This window comes from Lycium barbarum, chromosome 11, assembly GCF_019175385.1.
Source record: "Lycium barbarum isolate Lr01 chromosome 11, ASM1917538v2, whole genome shotgun sequence".
Classification (NCBI taxonomy): Eukaryota; Viridiplantae; Streptophyta; class Magnoliopsida; order Solanales; family Solanaceae; genus Lycium; species Lycium barbarum.
This window is the reverse complement of record NC_083347.1, coordinates 94087185-94102705: the sequence shown is the minus strand read 5'-3', so window position 1 is coordinate 94102705 and position 15521 is coordinate 94087185. Positions and strand designations below refer to the sequence as shown.

At 40.0% G+C, this 15521-nt stretch overlaps 20 non-coding genes and 7 pseudogenes across 20 annotated transcripts; all 27 read right to left on the bottom strand.

Moving 5' to 3' along the window:
- Window positions 1–1127: 1127 nt before the first annotated feature.
- On the bottom strand, window positions 1128–1246 carry LOC132620976 (5S ribosomal RNA; annotated as a pseudogene).
- Window positions 1247–1388: 142 nt separating this feature from the next.
- LOC132620960 (5S ribosomal RNA) lies at window positions 1389–1507 on the bottom strand (annotated as a pseudogene).
- Window positions 1508–1656: 149 nt separating this feature from the next.
- On the bottom strand, window positions 1657–1775 carry LOC132620913 (5S ribosomal RNA). Its single transcript, XR_009575338.1, has one exon. It is a non-coding gene; the product is annotated as a 5S ribosomal RNA (ribosomal RNA).
- A 152-nt stretch (window positions 1776–1927) lies between these two features.
- LOC132620948 (5S ribosomal RNA) lies at window positions 1928–2046 on the bottom strand (annotated as a pseudogene).
- A 150-nt stretch (window positions 2047–2196) lies between these two features.
- LOC132620843 (5S ribosomal RNA) lies at window positions 2197–2315 on the bottom strand. Its single transcript, XR_009575269.1, has one exon. It is a non-coding gene; the product is annotated as a 5S ribosomal RNA (ribosomal RNA).
- Window positions 2316–2465: 150 nt separating this feature from the next.
- On the bottom strand, window positions 2466–2583 carry LOC132620920 (5S ribosomal RNA). The gene has a single exon (XR_009575346.1). It is a non-coding gene; the product is annotated as a 5S ribosomal RNA (ribosomal RNA).
- Window positions 2584–3726: 1143 nt separating this feature from the next.
- LOC132620974 (5S ribosomal RNA) lies at window positions 3727–3845 on the bottom strand (annotated as a pseudogene).
- A 142-nt stretch (window positions 3846–3987) lies between these two features.
- Window positions 3988–4106, bottom strand: LOC132620951 (5S ribosomal RNA; annotated as a pseudogene).
- Window positions 4107–4257: 151 nt separating this feature from the next.
- LOC132620864 (5S ribosomal RNA) lies at window positions 4258–4376 on the bottom strand. Its single transcript, XR_009575289.1, has one exon. It is a non-coding gene; the product is annotated as a 5S ribosomal RNA (ribosomal RNA).
- A 150-nt stretch (window positions 4377–4526) lies between these two features.
- LOC132620912 (5S ribosomal RNA) lies at window positions 4527–4644 on the bottom strand. Its single transcript, XR_009575337.1, has one exon. It is a non-coding gene; the product is annotated as a 5S ribosomal RNA (ribosomal RNA).
- Window positions 4645–5855: 1211 nt separating this feature from the next.
- Window positions 5856–5974, bottom strand: LOC132620907 (5S ribosomal RNA). The gene has a single exon (XR_009575333.1). It is a non-coding gene; the product is annotated as a 5S ribosomal RNA (ribosomal RNA).
- A 160-nt stretch (window positions 5975–6134) lies between these two features.
- On the bottom strand, window positions 6135–6253 carry LOC132620962 (5S ribosomal RNA; annotated as a pseudogene).
- Window positions 6254–6392: 139 nt separating this feature from the next.
- Window positions 6393–6511, bottom strand: LOC132620892 (5S ribosomal RNA). The gene has a single exon (XR_009575318.1). It is a non-coding gene; the product is annotated as a 5S ribosomal RNA (ribosomal RNA).
- Window positions 6512–6652: 141 nt separating this feature from the next.
- Window positions 6653–6771, bottom strand: LOC132620927 (5S ribosomal RNA). The gene has a single exon (XR_009575353.1). It is a non-coding gene; the product is annotated as a 5S ribosomal RNA (ribosomal RNA).
- A 156-nt stretch (window positions 6772–6927) lies between these two features.
- On the bottom strand, window positions 6928–7046 carry LOC132620896 (5S ribosomal RNA). Its single transcript, XR_009575322.1, has one exon. It is a non-coding gene; the product is annotated as a 5S ribosomal RNA (ribosomal RNA).
- A 141-nt stretch (window positions 7047–7187) lies between these two features.
- LOC132620911 (5S ribosomal RNA) lies at window positions 7188–7306 on the bottom strand. The gene has a single exon (XR_009575336.1). It is a non-coding gene; the product is annotated as a 5S ribosomal RNA (ribosomal RNA).
- Window positions 7307–7457: 151 nt separating this feature from the next.
- On the bottom strand, window positions 7458–7576 carry LOC132620888 (5S ribosomal RNA). Its single transcript, XR_009575314.1, has one exon. It is a non-coding gene; the product is annotated as a 5S ribosomal RNA (ribosomal RNA).
- A 111-nt stretch (window positions 7577–7687) lies between these two features.
- LOC132620881 (5S ribosomal RNA) lies at window positions 7688–7806 on the bottom strand. Its single transcript, XR_009575307.1, has one exon. It is a non-coding gene; the product is annotated as a 5S ribosomal RNA (ribosomal RNA).
- Window positions 7807–8962: 1156 nt separating this feature from the next.
- On the bottom strand, window positions 8963–9081 carry LOC132620756 (5S ribosomal RNA). Its single transcript, XR_009575185.1, has one exon. It is a non-coding gene; the product is annotated as a 5S ribosomal RNA (ribosomal RNA).
- A 135-nt stretch (window positions 9082–9216) lies between these two features.
- On the bottom strand, window positions 9217–9335 carry LOC132620932 (5S ribosomal RNA). The gene has a single exon (XR_009575358.1). It is a non-coding gene; the product is annotated as a 5S ribosomal RNA (ribosomal RNA).
- A 1203-nt stretch (window positions 9336–10538) lies between these two features.
- LOC132620755 (5S ribosomal RNA) lies at window positions 10539–10657 on the bottom strand. Its single transcript, XR_009575184.1, has one exon. It is a non-coding gene; the product is annotated as a 5S ribosomal RNA (ribosomal RNA).
- A 134-nt stretch (window positions 10658–10791) lies between these two features.
- LOC132620790 (5S ribosomal RNA) lies at window positions 10792–10911 on the bottom strand. Its single transcript, XR_009575219.1, has one exon. It is a non-coding gene; the product is annotated as a 5S ribosomal RNA (ribosomal RNA).
- Window positions 10912–12091: 1180 nt separating this feature from the next.
- Window positions 12092–12210, bottom strand: LOC132620773 (5S ribosomal RNA). Its single transcript, XR_009575201.1, has one exon. It is a non-coding gene; the product is annotated as a 5S ribosomal RNA (ribosomal RNA).
- Window positions 12211–12344: 134 nt separating this feature from the next.
- On the bottom strand, window positions 12345–12464 carry LOC132620809 (5S ribosomal RNA). Its single transcript, XR_009575237.1, has one exon. It is a non-coding gene; the product is annotated as a 5S ribosomal RNA (ribosomal RNA).
- Window positions 12465–13688: 1224 nt separating this feature from the next.
- LOC132620945 (5S ribosomal RNA) lies at window positions 13689–13810 on the bottom strand (annotated as a pseudogene).
- Window positions 13811–13942: 132 nt separating this feature from the next.
- LOC132620766 (5S ribosomal RNA) lies at window positions 13943–14061 on the bottom strand. The gene has a single exon (XR_009575195.1). It is a non-coding gene; the product is annotated as a 5S ribosomal RNA (ribosomal RNA).
- A 1179-nt stretch (window positions 14062–15240) lies between these two features.
- Window positions 15241–15359, bottom strand: LOC132620754 (5S ribosomal RNA). The gene has a single exon (XR_009575183.1). It is a non-coding gene; the product is annotated as a 5S ribosomal RNA (ribosomal RNA).
- Between the last annotated feature and the right edge of the window lie 162 nt (window positions 15360–15521).

Below are 15521 nucleotides of genomic sequence, written 5' to 3'. Positions count from 1 at the left end.
ATTCTATTAATCCCTTTCCTCCCCCCCCCCCCCCCCGGCTCCACGCCCACGCTTAACTAAGGGCATGTCTTTTTCACATCTCGTCCTGGACGTTATTTTTGTAAAAAATATATAATTAAAAGCGACAAAAGGAAGGATGTAACACGAGGACTTTCCAGGCGGTCACCCATCCAAGTACTACTGTAGTTTTATTTGGATAAATTTCTTGTGAAAGTGTCGTCAATTAATTAAAATTTGCACCACATAAAACCTATTGAATGATCCTTCCCACTACAACCTTTCCCTCAGTATTCAGATTTTATATCATAATCATAAACATTTGGTCTTTATATAAACTCTCTTATCTTTTAGTATTAATTAAATATTATTCATAATTGATAGTAATATGATTGCAAACGGCTTTATGATAAGTCAATTGAAAAGTCTAACCTTTACTGTGTAATTCTGGGTGTCTTTTTTTTTCACAATTTTTCCGTACTTTGGCTATTGATTAATCATGCTTCGAAACATCGAAACTTCAATATTTTATATAGAATCCTACTATTTTTGTGTGATTAATAAGGTAGGCTCAATATATCAAGGATAAGCAAAACCTTCGGGTGGTTGTTTTAGTGGTAGAAAAGTGCTCGAAGTCCATTTTTGTTTGAAGACCTGTTGTCATTAGCTTAAAGTTTTTTGTTATTAGGGTTTAGATTTAAGTGTGTTATTTTTTAATGCTTAACTTTATTTTGAATATGTTGCGGTCTTTTTAAAATTAGATATATTATTAAAACCTGCACCATGCACCCAACCAAGACAAGGCATGATTCAAAACAAAAGTGCTCGATTATCAGTGATGTTTGAAGTGGCATGACCTTAAGTAGTTATATAAATTGATAAGATAAACTTATCAAATAATGAGTATAGTATAGCGAAAAAAAGTAGTTGTAAATTGGTGAAACTTTAAACGGTCATAACTTTACGCTAGCCTCCCAAATCGCCACAAGGCGGTTTGGCCGAACCGATTTTTGAAAAAACACCTGTTCTCCCATTCAATTTCAATTTTGCTCCAAATTGGTGCACAATTTTCATTCATCCTTAGAAAAAATCTAGTGATAAAAAATATATAATTAAAAGCGACAAAAGGAAGGATGCAACACGAGGACTTCCCGGGGGGTCAGCCATCCTAGTACTACTCTCACCTAAGGAAGCTTAACTTCGGTGTTCCGATGGGATTTGGTCCGTTAGTGTTGGTATTATCGCATCCGTCATTCCTAGCGCTCTCAATTCTATTAAACCCTTTCCTCCCCCCGGCTTCACGCCCACGCTTAACTAAGGGCATGTGTTTTTCACATCTCGGCCCGGACGTTATTTTTGTAAAAAATATAAAATTAAAAGAGACAAAAGGAGGGATAGAACACAAGGACTTCCCGGGGGGTCAGCCATCCTAGTACTACTCTCTCCTAAGCAAGCTTAACTTCAGAGTTCCGATGGGATGCGGTGCATTAGTGCTGGTATGATCGCATCCGTCATTCCTAGCACTCTAAATTCTATCAAACCCATTCTTACCTCCCCCCCCCCCCCCTCCCCGCCCACTCTTAACTAAAAGCCTGTCCTTTTCACATCTCAGCTCGGACGTTATTTTGCAAAAATATATAATTAAAAGCGACAAAAGGAGGGATGCAACACGAGGACTTCCCAAGGGGTCACCCATCCTAGTACTACTCTCGCCCAAGCTTGTTTAACTTCGGAGTTCTGATGTGATCCGGTGCGTTAGTGCTCGTTTGATCGCATCCGTCATTCCTTGCGCTCTAAATTCTATTAAACCCTTTCTTTCCCCCCGCCTCCACGCCCACGTTTAACTAAAAGCCTGTCAGCCTGTCTTTTTCACATCTCGGCCCGGACGTTATTTTTGTAAAAAATATATAATTAAAAAGAGACAAAAGGAGGGATAGAACACAAGGACTTCCCGGGGGGTCAGCCATCGTAGTACTACTCTCTCCTAAGCAAGCTTAACTTCGGAGTTCCGATGGGATCCGGCGCATTAGTGCTGGTATGATCGCATCCGTCATTCCTAGCACTCTAAATTCTATCAAACCCATTCCTACCTCCCCCCCCCCCCCCTCCCCGCCCACTCTTAACTAAAAGCCTGTCCTTTTCACATCTCAGCTCGGACGTTATTTTGCAAAAGATATATAATTAAAAGCGACAAAAGGAGGGATGCAACACGAGGACTTCCCAGGGGGTCACCCATCCTAGTACTACTCTCGCCCAAGCCTGCTTAACTTCGGAGTTCTGACGGGATCCGGTGCGTTAGTACTGGTATGATCGCATCCGTCATTCCTAGTGCTCTAAATTCTATTAAATCGTTTCCTTCCCCCAGCCTCCTCGCCCACTCTTAACTAAAAGCCTTTCAGCCTATCCTTTTCACATCTCGGTCCGAACGTTATTTTGCCAAAAATATATAATTAAAAGCGACAAAAGGAGGGATGCAACACGAGGACTTCCCAGGGGGTCACCATCCTAGTATTACTCTCGCCCAAGCTTGCTTAACTTCGGAGTTCTAATGGGATCCGGCGCATTAGTGCCGGTATGATCGCATCCGTCGTTCCTAGCGCTCTAAATTCTATTAATCCCTTTCCTCCCCCCCCCCCCCCCCCCGGCTCCACGCCCACGCTTAACTAAGGGCATGTCTTTTTCACATCTCGTCCTGGACGTTATTTTTGTAAAAAATATATAATTAAAAGCGACAAAAGGAAGGATGTAACACGAGGACTTTCCAGGCGGTCACCCATCCAAGTACTACTGTAGTTTTATTTGGATAAATTTCTTGTGAAAGTGTCGTCAATTAATTAAAATTTGCACCACATAAAACCTATTGAATGATCCTTCCCACTACAACCTTTCCCTCAGTATTCAGATTTTATATCATAATCATAAACATTTGGTCTTTATATAAACTCTCTTATCTTTTAGTATTAATTAAATATTATTCATAATTGATAGTAATATGATTGCAAACGGCTTTATGATAAGTCAATTGAAAAGTCTAACCTTTACTGTGTAATTCTGGGTGTCTTTTTTTTTCACAATTTTTCCGTACTTTGGCTATTGATTAATCATGCTTCGAAACATCGAAACTTCAATATTTTATATAGAATCCTACTATTTTTGTGTGATTAATAAGGTAGGCTCAATATATCAAGGATAAGCAAAACCTTCGGGTGGTTGTTTTAGTGGTAGAAAAGTGCTCGAAGTCCATTTTTGTTTGAAGACCTGTTGTCATTAGCTTAAAGTTTTTTGTTATTAGGGTTTAGATTTAAGTGTGTTATTTTTTAATGCTTAACTTTATTTTGAATATGTTGCGGTCTTTTTAAAATTAGATATATTATTAAAACCTGCACCATGCACCCAACCAAGACAAGGCATGATTCAAAACAAAAGTGCTCGATTATCAGTGATGTTTGAAGTGGCATGACCTTAAGTAGTTATATAAATTGATAAGATAAACTTATCAAATAATGAGTATAGCGAAAAAAAGTAGTTGTAAATTGGTGAAACTTTAAACGGTCATAACTTTACGCTAGCCTCCCAAATCGCCACAAGGCGGTTTGGCCGAACCGATTTTTGAAAAAACACCTGTTCTCCCATTCAATTTCAATTTTGCTCCAAATTGGTGCACAATTTTCATTCATCCTTAGAAAAAATCTAGTGATAAAAAATATATAATTAAAAGCGACAAAAGGAAGGATGCAACACGAGGACTTCCCGGGGGGTCAGCCATCCTAGTACTACTCTCACCTAAGGAAGCTTAACTTCGGTGTTCCGATGGGATTTGGTCCGTTAGTGTTGGTATTATCGCATCCGTCATTCCTAGCGCTCTCAATTCTATTAAACCCTTTCCTCCCCCCGGCTTCACGCCCACGCTTAACTAAGGGAATGTCTTTTTCACATCTCGGCCCGGACGTTATTTTTGTAAAAAATATAAAATTAAAAGAGACAAAAGGAGGGATAGAACACAAGGACTTCCCGGGGGGTCAGCCATCCTAGTACTACTCTCTCCTAAGCAAGCTTAACTTCGGAGTTCCGATGGGATCCGGCGCATTTGTGCTGGTATGATCGCATCCGTCATTCCTAGCACTCTAAATTCTATCAAACCCATTCCTACCTCCCCCCCCCCCCCCCTCCCCGCCCACTCTTAACTAAAAGCCTGTCCTTTTCACATCTCAGCTCGGACGTTATTTTGCAAAAAATATATAATTAAAAGCGACAAAAGGAGGGATGCAACACGAGGACTTCCCAGGGGGTCACCCATCCTAGTACTACTCTCGCCCAAGCCTGCTTAACTTCGGAGTTCGGACGAGATCCGGTGCGTTAGTACTGGTATGATCGCATCCGTCATTCCTAGTGCTCTAAATTCTATTAAATCGTTTCCTTCCCCCAGCCTCCTCACCCACTCTTAACTAAAAGCCTTTCAGCCTATCCTTTTCACATCTCGGTCCGAACGTTATTTTGCCAAAAATATATAATTAAAAGCGACAAAAGGAGGGATGCAACACGAGGACTTCCCAGGGGGTCACCATCCTAGTATTACTCTCGCCCAAGCTTGCTTAACTTCGGAGTTCTGATGGGATCCGGCGCATTAGTGCCGGTATGATCGCATCCGTCGTTCCTAGCGCTCTAAATTCTATTAATCCCTTTCCTCCCCCCCCCCCCCCCCGGCTCCACGCCCACGCTTAACTAAGGGCATGTCTTTTTCACATCTCGTCCCGGACGTTATTTTTGTAAAAAATATATAATTAAAAGCGACAAAAGGAGGGATGTAACACGAGGACTTTCCAGGCGGTCACCCATCCAAGTACTACTGTAGTTTTATTTGGATAAATTTCTTGTGAAAGTGTCGTCAATTAATTAAAATTTGCACCACATAAAACCTATTGAATGATCATTCCCACTACAACCTTTCCCTCAGTATTCAGATTTTATATCATAATCATAAACATTTGGTCTTTATATAAACTCTCTTATCTTTTAGTATTAATTAAATATTATTCATAATTGATAGTAATATGATTGCAAACGGATTTATGATAAGTCAATTGAAAAGTCTAACCTTTACTGCGTAATTCTGGGTGTCTTTTTTTTTCACAATTTTTCCGTACTTTGGCTATTCATTAATCATGCTTCGAAACTTCGAAACTTCAATATTTTATATAGAATCCTACTATTTTTGTGTGATTAATAAGGTAGGCTCAATATATCAAGGATAAGCAAAACCTTCGGGTCGTTGTTTTAGTGGTAGAAAAGTGCTCGAAGTCCATTTTTGTTTGAAGACCTGTTGTCATTAGCTTAATGTTTTTTGTTATTAGGGTTTAGATTTAAGTGTGTTATTTTTTAATGCTTGACTTTATTTTGAATATGTTGCGATCTTTTTAAAATTAGATATATTATTAAAACCTGCACCATGCACCCAACCAAGACAAGGCATGATTCAAAACAAAAGTGCTCGATTATCAGTGATGTTTGAAGTGGCATGACCTTAAGTAGTTATATAAATTGATAAGATAAAATTATCAAATAGTGAGTATAGGGAAAAAAGTAGTTGTAAATTGGTGAAACTTTAAACGGTCATAACTTTGCCTCGGACGTCCGATTTACGAGATTTTTTTTTGGTCGTATTTTTGCATGATCTAGCCGCCCAAACGCTGCAAGGCGGTTTGGCCGAGCCAATTTTTGAAAAAACACATGGTATCCCAGGGGCTCCCCCCCCCCCCCCCCCCCTCCACGCCCACGCTTAACTAATAGTTTTTCCTTTTCACATCTCGGCCCGGACGTTATTTTTGTAAAAAATATATAATTAAAAATGACAAAAAAAAGGGATGCAACACGAGGACTTCGCAGGGGGTCACCTGTCCTAGTACTACTCTCGCCCAAGCACGCTTAACTTCGAAGTTCTGATGGAATCTGGTGCATTAGTGCAGGTATGATCGCATCCGTCATTCCTAGCGCTCTAAATTCTACTAAACCCTTTCCTCCCCCCCCCCCCCCCCCCCCCCCCGCCTCCACACCCACGCTTAACTAATAGCTTGGCCTTTTCACATCTCGGCCCGGACGTTATTTTTGCAATAAATATTTAATTAAAAGCGACAAAAAGAGGCTTGCAACACGAGGACTTCCCGGGGGGTCAGCCATCCTAGTACTACTGTCGCCTAAGAAAGTTTAACTTTGGAGTTCCGATGGGATCCGGCGCATTAGTGCTGGTATGATCGCATCGGTCATTCCTAGCGCTCTAAATTCTATCAAACCCTTTCTTACCCCCTCCCCGCCCACGCTTTACTAACGGCCTGTCCTTTTCACATCTCGGCCCGGACGTTATTTTTGCAGAAAATATATAATTAAAAGCGACAAATGGAGGGATGCAACCCGAGGACTTCCCAGGGGGTCACCCGTCCTAGTACTATTCTCGCCCAAGCACGCTTAACTTCGGAGTTTTGATGGGATCCGGGGCATTGGTGCTGGTATGATCGCATCCGCCATTCATAGCGCTCTAAATTCTATCAAACCCATTCCTATCCCCCCCTCCCCGCCCACTCTTAACTAAAAGCCTGTCCTTTTCACATCTCAGCTCCGACGTTATTTTGCAAAAAATATATAATTAAAAGCGACAAAAGGAGGGATGCAACACGAGGACTTCCCAGGGGGTCACCCATCCTAGTACTACTCTCGCCCAAGCTTGCTTAACTTCGGAGTTCCGATGGGATTCGGTCCGTTGGTGCGGGTATGATCGCATCCGTCATTCCTAGCGCTCTAAATTCTATTAAACCCTTTCCACCCCCCCCCCCCCCCCCCCCGGCTCCACGCCCACGCTTAACTAAGGGCATGTCTTTTTCACATCTCGGCCCGGACGATATATTTGTAAAAAATATATAATTAAAAGAGACAAAAGGAGGGATGCAACACGAGGACTTCCCAGGGGATCACCCGTCCATGTACTACTTTCGCCCAAGCACGCTTAACTTCGGAGTTCTTATGGGATCCGGTGCGTTAGTGCTGGTATAATCGCATCCGTCATTCATAGCGCTCTAAATTCTATCAAACCCATTCCTATCCCCCCCTCCCCGCCCACTCTTAACTAAAAGCCTGTCCTTTTCACATCTCAGCTCCGACGTTATTTTGCAAAAAATATATAATTAAAAGCGACAAAAGGAGGGATGCAACACGAGGACTTCCCAGGGGGTCACCCATCCTAGTACTACTCTCGCCCAAGCTTGCTTAACTTCGCAGTTTTGATGGGATCCGGTGCGTTAGTGCTGGTATGATCGCATCCGTCATTCCTAGTGCTCTAAATTCTATTAAACCCTTTCCTCCCCTCCCCCTCCCCTCCCTCCCCGCCCACGTTTAACTAAAAGCCTGTCTTGTTCACATCACGGCCAGAACGCTATTTTGCAAAAAATATTTGATTAAAAGCGACAAAAGGAGGGTTGTAACACGAGGACTTCCCTGTGGATCACCCATCGTAGTACTACTCTCGCCCAAGCACGCTTAACTTCGGAGTTCTGATGGGATCCGGTGCGTTAGTGCAGGTATGATCGCATCCGTCGTTCCTACCACCCCCTCCCCGCTCACGCTTCACTAAAAGCCTGTCCTTTTCACATCTCGGCCCGGACGTTATTTTGCAAAAAATATATAATTAAAAGCGACAAAAGGAGGGATGCAACACGAGGACTTCCCAGGGGGTCACCCATCCTAGTGCTACTCTCGCCCAAGCACGCTTAACTTTAGAGTTCTGATGGGATCCGATGCGTTAGTGCTGGTATGATCGCATCCGTCATTCCAAGCGCTCTAAATTCTGTTAAGCCATTTCCTACTCCCCCCCGCCCCCCGGCTCCACGCCCACGCTTAACTAAAGTCTGTCCTTTTCACATCTCGGCCCGGGCGTTATTTTTGCAAAATAATATATAATTAAAAGCGACAAAAGGAGGGATGCAACATGACGACTTCCCAGGGGGTCACCCATCCTAGTACTACTTTGTAGTTTTATTTGGATAAATTTCTTGTGCAAGTGTTGTTAATTAATTCAAAATTGCACCACATAAAACCTATTGAATGATCCTTCCCACTACCACCTTTCCCTCAGTATTCAGATTTTATATCATAATCATAAACTTTTGGTCTTTATATAAACTCTCTTATCTTTTAGTATTAATTAAATATTATTCATAATTGATAGTAATATCATTGCAAACGACTTTATGATAAGTCAATTGAAAAGTCTAACCTTTACTGCGTAATTCTGGGATTAATCATGCTTCGAGACTTCGGAACTTCAATATTTTATATAGAATCCAACTTATTTTTGTGTGATTAATAAGGTAGGCTCAATACATCAAGGATAAGCAAAACTTCGGGTCGTTGTTTTAGTGGTTGAAAAGTGCTCGAAGTCCATTTTTGTTTGAAGACCTGTTGTCATTAGCTTAAAGTTTTTTATTATTAGGGTTTAGATTTAAGTGTGTTATTTTTTAATGCTTAACTTTATTTCGAATATGTTGCGATCTTTTTAAAGTAAGATATATTATTAAAACATGCACCATGCACCCAACCAAGACAAGGCATGATTCAAAACAAAAGTGCTCGATTATAAGTGATGTTTGATGTGGCATGACCTTAAGTAGTTCTATAAATTGATAAGATAAAATTATAAAATAATGAGTATAGGGAAAAAAGTAGTTGTAAATTGGTGAAACTTTAAACGGTCATAACTTTGCGCTCGCACGTCCGATTTACGCGATTTTTTTTTTATTTTGCGTATTTTTGCGAGATCTAGCCGCCCAAACTGCCGCAAGGCGGTTTGGCCGAGCCGATTTTGAAAAAACACTTGTTATCCCATTCAATTTCAATTTAGCTCCAAATTGGTGCACAATTTTCATTCATCTTTAGTAAAATTCTAGTGATAAAAAATATATAATTAAAAGCGACAAAAGGAGGGATGCAACACGAGGACTTCCCAGGGGGTCACCCATCCTAGTACTACTCTCGCCCAAGCACGCTTAACTTCGGAGTTCTGATGGGATCCGGTGCGTTAGTGCTGGTATGATCGCATCCGTCATTCCTAGCGCTCTAAATTCTATTAAGCCCTTTCCTCCCCGCGCCCACGCTTAACTAAAAGCCTGTCCTTTTCACATCTCGGCCCGGACGTTATTTTTGCAAAATAATATATAATTAAAAGCGACAAAAGGAGGGATGCAACACGAGGACTTCCCAGGGAGTCACCCATCCTAGTACTACTCTCGCCCAACTACACTTAACTTCGGAGTTCTGATAGGATCCGATGCGTTAGTGCTGGTGTGATCGCATCCGTCATTCCTAGCGCTCTAAATTCTTTTAGGCCGTTTCCTCCCCCTCCCCCCCCCCCCCCCGGCTCTACGCCCACGCTTAACTAAAGCCTGTCCTTTTCACATCTCGGCCCGGGCGTTATTTTTGCAAAATAATATATAATTAAAAGCGACAAAAGGAGGGATGCAACACGAGGACTTCCCAGGAGGTCACCCATCCTAGTACTACTTTGTAGTTTTATTTGGATAAATTTCTTGTGAAAGTGTCGTCAATTAATTCAAATTTGCACCACATAAAACCTATTGAATGATCCTTCCCACTACAACCTTTCCCTCAGTATTCAGATTTTATATCATAATCATAAACTTTTGGTCTTTATATAATCTCTCTTATCTTTTAGTATTAATTAAATATTATTCATAATTGATAGTAATATCATTGCAAACGACTTTATGATAAGTCAATTGAAAAGTCTAACCTTTAGCTGCGTAATTCTGGGTGCTCTTTTTTTTCACAATTTTTCCATACTTCCGCCATTGATTAATCATGCTTCGAGACTTCGGAACTTCAATATTTTATATAGAATCCAACTTATTTTTGTGTGATTAATAAGGTAGGCTCAATACATCAAGGATAAGCAAAACTTCGGGTCGTTGTTTTAGTGGTTGAAAAGTGCTCGAAGTCCATTTTTGTTTGAAGACCAGTTGTCATTAGCTTAAAGTTTTTTATTATTAGGGTTTAGATTTAAGTGTGTTATTTTTTAATGCTTAACTTTATTTCGAATATGTTGCGATCTTTTTAAAGTAAGATATATTATTAAAACATGCACCATGCACCCAACCAAGACAAGGCATGATTCAAAACAAAAGTGCTCGATTATAAGTGATGTTTGATGTGGCATGACCTTAAGTAGTTATATAAATTGATAAGATAAAATTATCAAATAATGAGTATAGGGAAAAAAGTAGTTGTAAATTGGTGAAACTTTAAACGGTCATAACTTTGCGCTCGCACGTCCGATTTACGCGATTTGTTTTTTGATTTTGCGTATTTTTGCGAGATCTAGCCGCCCAAACTGCCGCAAGGCGGTTTGGCCGAGCCGATTTTTGAAAAAACACTTGTTATCCCATTCAATTTCAATTTTGCTCCAAATTGGTGCACAATTTTCATTCATCTTTAGTAAAATTCTAGTGATAAAAAATATATAATTAAAAGCGACAAAAGGAGGGATGCAACACGAGGACTTCCCAGGGGGTCACCCATCCTAGTACTACTCTCGCCCAAGCACGCTTAACTTCGGAGTTCTGATGGGATCCGGTGCGTTAGTGCTGGTATGATCGCATCCGTCATTCCTAGCGCTCTAAATTCTATTAAGCCCTTTCCTCCCCGCGCCCACGCTTAACTAAAAGCCTGTCCTTTTCACATCTCGGCCCGGACGTTATTTTTGCAAAAAATATATAATTAAAAGCGACAAAAGGAGGGATGCAACACGAGGACTTCCCAGGGGGTCACCCATCCTAGTACTACTCTCGCCCAAGCACGCTTAACTTCGGAGTTCTGATGGGATCCGAGTGCGTTAGTGCTGGTATGATCGCATCCGTCATTCCTAGCGCTCTAAATTCTATTAAGCCCTTTCCTCCCCGCGCCCACGCTTAACTAAAAGCCTGTCCTTTTCACATCTCGGCCCGGGCGTTATTTTTGCAAAATAATATATAATTAAAAGCGACAAAAGGAGGGATGCAACACGAGGACTTCCCAGGGGGTCACCCATCCTAGTACTACTTTGTAGTTTTATTTGGATAAATTTCTTGTGAAAGTGTCGTCAATTAATTCAAATTTGCACCACATAAAACCTATTGAATGATCCTTCCCACTACAACCTTTCCCTCAGTATTCAGATTTTATATCATAATCATAAACTTTTGGTCTTTATATAAACTCTCTTATCTTTTAGTATTAATTAAATATTATTCATAATTGATAGTAATATCATTGCAAACGACTTTATGATAAGTCAATTGAAAAGTCTAACCTTTACTGCGTAATTCTGGGTGCTCTTTTTTTTCACAATTTTTCCATACTTCCGCCATTGATTAATCATGCTTCGAGACTTCGGAACTTCAATATTTTATATAGAATCCAACTTATTTTTGTGTGATTAATAAGGTAGGCTCAATACATCAAGGATAAGCAAAACTTCGGGTCGTTGTTTTAGTGGTTGAAAAGTGCTCGAAGTCCATTTTTGTTTGAAGACCAGTTGTCATTAGCTTAAAGTTTTTTATTATTAGGGTTTAGATTTAAGTGTGTTATTTTTTAATGCTTAACTTTATTTCGAATATGTTGCGATCTTTTTAAAGTAAGATATATTATTAAAACATGCACCATGCACCCAACCAAGACAAGGCATGATTCAAAACAAAAGTGCTCGATTATAAGTGATGTTTGATGTGGCATGACCTTAAGTAGTTATATAAATTGATAAGATAAAATTATCAAATAATGAGTATAGGGAAAAAAGTAGTTGTAAATTGGTGAAACTTTAAACGGTCATAACTTTGCGCTCGCACGTCCGATTTACGCGATTTGTTTTTTGATTTTGCGTATTTTTGCGAGATCTAGCCGCCCAAACTGCCGCAAGGCGGTTTGGCCGAGCCGATTTTTGAAAAAACACCTGTTATCCCATTCAATTTCAATTTTGCTCCAAATTGGTGCACAATTTTCATTCATCTTTAGTAAAATTCTAGTGATAAAAAATATATAATTAAAAGCGACAAAAGGAGGGATGCAACACGAGGACTTCCCAGGGGGTCACCCATCCTAGTACTACTCTCGCCCAAGCACGCTTTACTTCGGAGTTCTGATGGGATCCGGTGCGTTAGTGCTGGTATGATCGCATCCGTCATTCCTAGCGCTCTAAATTCTATTAAGCCCTTTCATCCCCGCGCCAACGCTTAACTAAAAGCCTGTCCTTTTCACATCTCGGCCCGGACGTTATTTTTGCAAAAAATATATAATTAAAAGCGACAAAAGGAGGGATGCAACACGAGGACTTCCCAGGGGGTCACCCATCCTAGTACTACTCTCGCCCAAGGCACGCTTAACTTCGGAGTTCTGATGGGATCCGGTGCGTTAGTGCTGGTATGATCGCATCCGTCATTCCTAGCGCTCTAAATTCTATTAAGCCCTTTCCTCCCCGCGTCCACGCTTAACTAAAAGCCTGTCCTTTTCACATCTCGGCCCGGGCGTTATTTTTGCAAAATAATATATAATTAAAAGCGACAAAAGGAGGGATGCAACACGAGGACTTCCCAGGAGGTCACCCATCCTAGTACTACTTTGTAGTTTTATTTGGATAAATTTCTTGTGAAAGTGTCGTCAATTAATTCAAATTTGCACCACATAAAACCTATTGAATGATCCTTCCCACTACAACCTTTCCCTCAGTATTCAGATTTTATATCATAATCATAAACTTTTGGTCTTTATATAAACTCTCTTATCTTTTAGTATTAATTAAATATTATTCATAATTGATAGTAATATCATTGCAAACGACTTTATGATAAGTCAATTGAAAAGTCTAACCTTTACTGCGTAATTCTGGGTGTCTTTTTTTTCACAATTTTTCCATACTTCCGCCATTGATTAATCATGCTTCGAGACTTCGGAACTTCAATATTTTATATAGAATCCAACTTATTTTTGTGTGATTAATAAGGTAGGCTCAATACATCAAGGATAAGCAAAACTTCGGGTCGTTGTTTTAGTGCTCGAAGTCCATTTTGTTTGAAGACCAGTTGTCATTAGCTTAAAGTTTTTTATTATTAGGGTTTAGATTTAAGTGTGTTATTTTTTAATGCTTAACTTTATTTCGAATATGTTGCGATCTTTTTAAAGTAAGATATATTATTAAAACATGCACCATGCACCCAACCAAGACAAGGCATGATTCAAAACAAAAGTGCTCGATTATAAGTGATGTTTGATGTGGCATGACCTTAAGTAGTTATATAAATTGATAAGATAAAATTATAAAATAATGAGTATAGGGAAAAAAGTAGTTGTAAATTGGTGAAACTTTAAACGGTCATAACTTTGCGCTCGCACGTCCGATTTACGCGATTTGTTTTTTATTTTGCGTATTTTTGCGAGATCTAGCCGCCCAAACTGCCGCAAGGCGGTTTGGCCGAGCCGATTTTTGAAAAAACACTTGTTATCCCATTCAATTTCAATTTTGCTCCAAATTGGTGCACAATTTTCATTCATCTTTAGTAAAATTCTAGTGATAAAAAATATATAATTAAAAGCGACAAAAGGAGGGATGCAACACGAGGACTTCCCAGGGGGTCAATATATAATTAAAAGCGACAAAAGGAGGGATGCAACACACGAGGATTCCCAGGGGATCACCCATCCTAGTACTATCTCCGCCCAAGCACGCTTAACTTTCGCAGTTCTGATGGGATCCGGTGCGCTTAGTGCTGGTATGATCGCATCCGTCGTTCCTAGCGCTCTAAATTCTATAAGCCCTTTCCTCCCTGCGCCAACGCTTAACTAAAAGCCTGTCCTTTTCACATCTCGGCCCGGACGTTATTTTTGAAAAAATATATAATTAAAAGCGACAAAAGGAGAGATGCAACACGAGGACTTCCCAGGGGGTCACCCATCCTAGTACTACTCTCGCCCAAGCACGCTTAACTTCGGAGTTCTGATGGGATCCGGTGCGTTAGTGCTGGTATGATCGCATCCGTCATTCCTAGCGCTCTAAATTCTATTAAGCCCTTTCCTCCCCGCGCCCACGCTTAACTAAAAGCCTGTCCTTTTCACATCTCGGCCCGGGCGTTATTTTTGCAAAATAATATATAATTAAAAGCGACAAAAGGAGGGATGCAACACGAGGACTTCCCAGGAGGTCACCCATCCTAGTACTACTTTGTAGTTTTATTTGGATAAATTTCTTGTGAAAGTGTCGTCAATTAATTCAAATTTGCACCACATAAAACCTATTGAATGATCCTTCCCACTACAACCTTTCCCTCAGTATTCAGATTTTATATCATAATCATAAACTTTTGGTCTTTATATAATCTCTCTTATCTTTTAGTATTAATTAAATATTATTCATAATTGATAGTAATATCATTGCAAACGACTTTATGATAAGTCAATTGAAAAGTCTAACCTTTGCTGCGTAATTCTGGGTCTCTTTTTTTTCACAATTTTTCCATACTTCCGCCATTGATTAATCATGCTTCGAGACTTCGGAACTTCAATATTTTATATAGAATCCAACTTATTTTTGTGTGATTAATAAGGTAGGCTCAATACATCAAGGATAAGCAAAACTTCGGGTCGTTGTTTTAGTGGTTGAAAAGTGCTCGAAGTCCATTTTTGTTTGAAGACCAGTTGTCATTAGCTTAAAGTTTTTTATTATTAGGGTTTAGATTTAAGTGTGTTATTTTTTAATGCTTAACTTTATTTCGAATATGTTGCGATCTTTTTAAAGTAAGATATATTATTAAAACATGCACCATGCACCCAACCAAGACAAGGCATGATTCAAAACAAAAGTGCTCGATTATAAGTGATGTTTGATGTGGCATGACCTTAAGTAGTTATATAAATTGATAAGATAAAATTATAAAATAATGAGTATAGGGAAAAAAGTAGTTGTAAATTGGTGAAACTTTAAACGGTCATAACTTTGCGCTCGCACGTCCGATTTACGCGATTTGTTTTTTGATTTTGCGTATTTTTGCGAGATCTAGCCGCCCAAACTGCCGCAAGGCGGTTTGGCCGAGCCGATTTTTGAAAAAACACCTGTTATCCCATTCAATTTCAATTTAGCTCCAAATTGGTGCACAATTTTAATTCATCTTTAGTAAAATTCTAGTGATAAAAAATATATAATTAAAAGCGACAAAAGGAGGGATGCAACACGAGGACTTCCCAGGGGGTCACCCATCCTAGTACTACTCTCGCCCAAGCACGCTTAACTTCGGAGTTCTGATGGGATCCGGTGCGTTAGTGCTGGTATGATCGCATCCGTCATTCCTAGCGCTCTAAATTCTATTAAGCCCTTTCCTCCCCGCGCCCACGCTTAACTAAAAGCCTGTCCTTTTCACATCTCGGCCCGGGCGTTATTTTTGCAAAATAATATATAATTAAAAGCGACAAAAGGAGGGATGCAACACGAGGACTTCCCAGGG